Consider the following 5,029-nt stretch of genomic DNA (forward strand, 5'->3'; position numbering starts at 1 on the left):
CTGACACAAAGACACGCAGACTGCTTTGAAGAATAGCCGGGGCACCAGGAATGCACAAAGCCTGCGAAGGATTCGGGGCCTGGCCTTTATTCGCTTGGTAAAGCCTAGTGGGAGAAGTCAGAACAAGCCTCAGAGCTTGTGGGCTCTTTGATACATGATCCTATTCTCTCTTCTGATAGTGGCATTTAATCCAGATGGAGAGTGTGGAAGGGTTCAGACATGCCATTCCAGAATCCTCGCATTATCGTTAAAACAGGCGATCATCTCAGCAGCTGCTGAAGCAAATTTCACGAGAATGTTATTTACCCTTGCTAAGCAAGATATTAGAAAAATTAGGATCAGGTCAAGAGAAAGCCAACCTTTAAAAGGAGTGGGGGGGGGCATTTTCCCAGATGTTTTTAATTGAGAGCAACTTTTGAAAATCTAGTCACGAACAAATGAAACCAATGTAGGCAACAGTATGCTTAATATAAGATAATACAAATCTGCATGGTTGATTAATCTTCAGATTAACAGAGAACACAGGTTTGTGTTGGTGAATATTCCCTTTTGGGTAAAGAAGGAACGAGGGGCTGGTGAACGCAAGCCCTTGGTGCTGGGGGTTATTAAAGCAGGGCTGCCTTCAGCCACACTGATGGTGAGGCAGGAAATAGCAGCGGCACAGCCATCGATTTCCTCTGCAGAAGATCTGCCATTCTTGGATGAGATTCTGACACGTTCTGCATTTGCTGCTGCTGGACGCCATTCTCTTGATTTCCACATGGTTCCTTCTCCTGCTTCTCTGTGAATCCAAAAGCGGCTGCAGAAAATTAGTCACCATGCAACATGCCGGATGGACCGTCCCATTTTCTTCTCCCTCGGGAATTCTCCTCCTCGGCCTTCCAAGGCCATGTCAGTGAGAAGCTGCAGCGGGATCTGCCACAGACAAACCCTTCAGCCCACGGATCCCTGGCATTTCAGCTACTCCTGATCGAACAGAAAGCACCACCCCACGGAACATTCCTCTGGCGGCCTTCCCTCCATCGCCTTTCCTTCGAAGCTGGCACTCAGCATCTGCCCCGGACAGGTCGCCTGTGGGGTGGGCCTGCCGGGAGGCGGATGCAGTGGCCTCCCCGGGCTCGTGTGTCGCCTTGGCCGGCTTTGGCCCGCAGCCCTTGGCCCCCTTCCCAGCCTGGTCGTGTTCCTCAGGCCATGCCGGCGCGGAGCCAGCGCTGTCCCTGTGCTCCCACCCTTCGGGCAGGCAGGAACGGCGTGTTCCCAGCAGCCATTCTTTCCATGGAGTGAGAAAATCGAGCGACAACACGCGGGCTACTCACAAAGCCGACCTCCACTGGACTCAAAATCCAAACCCCTCTCTCCCGCTCCCTCTCTTGCTCTCAGCCTCGAAACATCTGTTATCTCTAAGCGGAAGAACTCCGTGTGCCTGTAGGAGAGGCTGAAATCACTGCACTTCCAAAGAAGTCGCGGGTATTATGTCTCCAGAATTGCTTAGATGCTTTTTTTTATACGCAGATCATTTTACATGAGCAAGTTTGGGATGGATGGGGCGGGGGATGAGCGGTTTCCTTTGGGGAACAATATTCTCTGAATCAGAAACAGCACCATGCTTCTAGCAGGAGATATTCAAAGTATGCCTTGGAATGGTTGAGAAAGAGGAGAGGGGGAGGGGGAGGGGGAGAGGGAAGGACGGACGGACGGACGGATGGAAACAAGCCAGCCAGCCAGCCAGCCTCATCCATGACTGCAGCTCCCTGGGGCCTCCTGCTCGCCTCCCCCTCCCCAGCGAAGGGAGTCCAACTTTTTAAGGAACCGTGAACCGGCTCCTCAGAAAAACAAGGCCGCAGCGCCAACTGGAAATGTTTGCTTTGGGGGCGAGCTGGGCGTCTGGCGTCAGGCAGGGCAGCAGGCGTGCCAGTGGAATGTCATCCTGGGAGGAAGCAGCCGGTCCCTCAATCACTGGCAGAGCGCCTGGGAGCCACTGGACGCCTTCGGTCCTGCTTTTAATTGGTGGGTTGTTGTCCGCTTTTCTTCTTAAAAAGAAGACCGACAGCGAGAAGAGGCCTGTCTCCGAACCGGTCGAGCACACGGCAAAAACTCGCAGGCTTGTGCTTCGGGACGCTTCACCCTGGAAGCAGGGTCCCTGCGGCAGCCGTGCCTGCAGCAGATCCTCCCCGGGTGCAGAGCAGCGCTGCCTCGAGGGCCCGCCGTGAGAAGGGGGGCCTGCCGAGGAGAGCAGAGGCCTCCCAGCAACCCCAAGGCTCTCTCCAGCCCCAGTGCCCAGGATCCTTGGGGCTGGGGAGAAGGCTTGGTAGGGTGAGCGAAACAGCAAAGCCTCTGCCTTGGGCAATGCTGCATCTCAGTTCTCGGCAGAAGAGAAGTCCTGGATTCTCTCGGGAGTCCGCTCTTCTGATCAAGGCTGCCCTGATCCCGTTTCTTGGGAGCTCAGCAGACTCCCCCCTCCTGCTTTCTAAGACAAAAGCACAGAGGACGTGGACTAGACTGGGATACCAGGAAGTGTGGCTTCTCTGACCGTGTGTGTGTGTGTGTGTGTGTGTGTGTGTGTGTGTGTGTGTGTGTGTGTGTGTTTGTATGTGTGGGTGGCAGATGAAGACGCTGTGTACACTCCTGCAGAAGCACAACACGGTGATTCGCTCGACACGGGAGAATTTCTCCGCACTCCCGACACCTTCCCAGTGCCTTCAGTCACGGTGCCGTTCAAGAAAAGTCCATGTGGGGAATGAGCGAGCTGCATGCAGAAGGAGGGGGGGGGGCTCGTTCGGTTCTCCCCTCCCTCCCCGTTGGACTGGCATTGCCTCCTGGCGCGAAGACCGGCTGTGCCCGATGGGCTCCATCACGTGGACAATGCCGTGGAATGCGAAGCATGCTTCTTGACGGCTCGCGCCACTTCCCTCCCTCCGCCTGCCCATTTGAAGGGCCTGATCCTGATTCATTAGCCTTGACCCGCTCCTCTCTCCCTACCGCACGGTGCAGCTTGCACTGTAAAAAGCAAAAAAACACGAACACTCAACAACAGTCTTCACAAGAACAACAGTTGCAGGCAGGGGCAGATGAAGAACAAACCCACAACAGCAAATGAGAGGGCAGAGAGGAGGCGATGGAGACACAGAGAGAGAGAGAGAGAGAGAGAGAGAGAGAGAGAGAGAGAGAGAGAGATACGGGCCTGCTTGACTTTTCCTTGGACACCTAAATGGTGTTTCATATTTAGGGGCCTGATGGATTTCCAGCGACGGGAAATCCTACAAGCTTGGGGCCACTACTGTAAAGAATCCAGCATGCATTCCTGCCCAGCCTTTCTTTTGAAGAGAGCCTTGTGGCTAATGGGGCGGGCGAGAAATTTAATAAATAAATGAATAAATCATGGCTAATGGGGTGGGCAAGAAATTTAATAAACAAATAAGCAATAAATAAATCATGGCTAATGGGGCGGGTGAGAAATTTAATAAATAAATAAATAAATCATGGCTAATGGGGTGGGCGAGAAATGTAATAAATACATACATATTTAGCTTTTCTTGGGCACTGTAAAACAGCCAAGCTCTTGGCCGCCTAAGCGCCCATAAGGGTTTGTCCAGGGCAGAATCTCAGCTGCACTGATGGGCAGCCTTGGGTGTGTGAAGATGACCCAAGAGATCAGCAAGTTTATTTATTTATTACGACATTTTTATGCCGCCCCATTCGCCGAAGCCTCGGGGCGGCTTACAACATGAAGTTAAAATACAAATATATTAAGTTAAAATACAAACATTAAATTAAAATGTTTGTAAAGTGTAGACATAAAGTTAAAACGCAAAAATAGCAATATAAAATAAGTGGGAAGCCACTCAAGGCTCACAGAAGCCAAAGACGATCTGCCAGCTCAGCTCACGCTTCAAGCAGGAGGATAATTTCCGGCTTCCTCCGTGTATGTCTCTGCCACACTCTCCTCCCTCCTCTCGTTCACCTGGCACATTGTTTAATGACCTGGGGGGCATGACCAACTATGAGGAAGCTGAAGAAATGCTGCAGATGTTATCCAATAATACAGAAATGATATTTCCTTGTGGGAAAAAGGAGATGAAAACATACCGAAACGAGAGGCGTCCAGAGAGGAAACTGAAACAAAGAAAAGGAAAGTGCAAATTTGCCGGGTCAGAAATTAATTATGTATAAAAAATAAGGGCTAAACCTGATGTAGCTGAAAAGCCTTGCACAAAACACAAGGCGTATCTACAAAGAATTCTAGGAATTGTCCCTTATCTCGCAAAGTCAGTTCCCAAGATGGCGACCAGGGGAGTGCCTTTAGGACGGGTACGGAGCCAAGAGGTTGAGTGAAGCTGGGCACAAATCTGAGAAGCCTCTTCTTGGGATTATGAAGTGGAATTCCTGCCTGTGGGTCGTGGCTCCGGTGAGGGGGCCCGGCTCTCTCATGTTACCTAGAGATGCATCCTTCAGATTTGGAGGGGTGGAGTAGGACGTCTCTGCAGCTTCAGGGTCACCTGGTGAAGCTTCTCTGAGTGGGAGAAGCAGCCTGCCTTGGAAACGGAGGAGACATTTCAGAACAGGGAGGGGGGGAGGTAAAGGGGGGATCCTTGACCCCCCTCCCAGGCCTTTGCCCTGGAGATGACAGGCAAAGTGAGCAGACCAGTTGAGGGGTGTCCTGTGCGCACCATCTGGCCCTCCAGCAGTTGGAGCTGAGGGCGGACCTAGGGCCTTTCTGAAAGGGAGGGAAGGAAGGAGATGTTCCAGTTTAGAGTCAGCTCTTCACATGGGCAGAGGCACTCCCCCATCTCAAAATCAGTTTGTGTGGTTTGTAATCCACAGAGCTCAAACAGGACTGCGCTCCGGAGGTTTCATCGGTCTGCTGGAGGAAAAAACCGTGGAGGGGAAAAGATGCTCTCCCAGGGATGAACCCCCCAGGGGGTCCGCGGCCTCCACACCGCCTGCCTTCAGCTTGGCCAAGGCTCAAGGGTTGCCCACCTCCATTATTACCTGAGCCCTGCGACAGTTGGCCTCTAATATGCCTTTTGGC

At 52.3% G+C, this 5,029-nt stretch overlaps 1 long non-coding RNA gene across 1 annotated transcript; it reads right to left on the reverse strand.

Moving 5' to 3' along the window:
* Positions 1 to 380: 380 nt before the first annotated feature.
* Positions 381 to 1,364, reverse strand: LOC123032425. Its single transcript, XR_006416476.1, has 2 exons — positions 1,317 to 1,364; positions 381 to 915 (listed from the first exon to the last, which is right to left on the reverse strand). It is a non-coding gene; the product is annotated as an uncharacterized LOC123032425 (long non-coding RNA).
* Positions 1,365 to 5,029: the final 3,665 nt, after the last annotated feature.

The sequence above is a fragment of the Varanus komodoensis genome, unplaced genomic scaffold (genome assembly GCF_004798865.1).
Source record: "Varanus komodoensis strain SLA01 unplaced genomic scaffold, ASM479886v1 scaffold54, whole genome shotgun sequence".
NCBI lineage: Eukaryota > Metazoa > Chordata > Lepidosauria > Squamata > Varanidae > Varanus > Varanus komodoensis.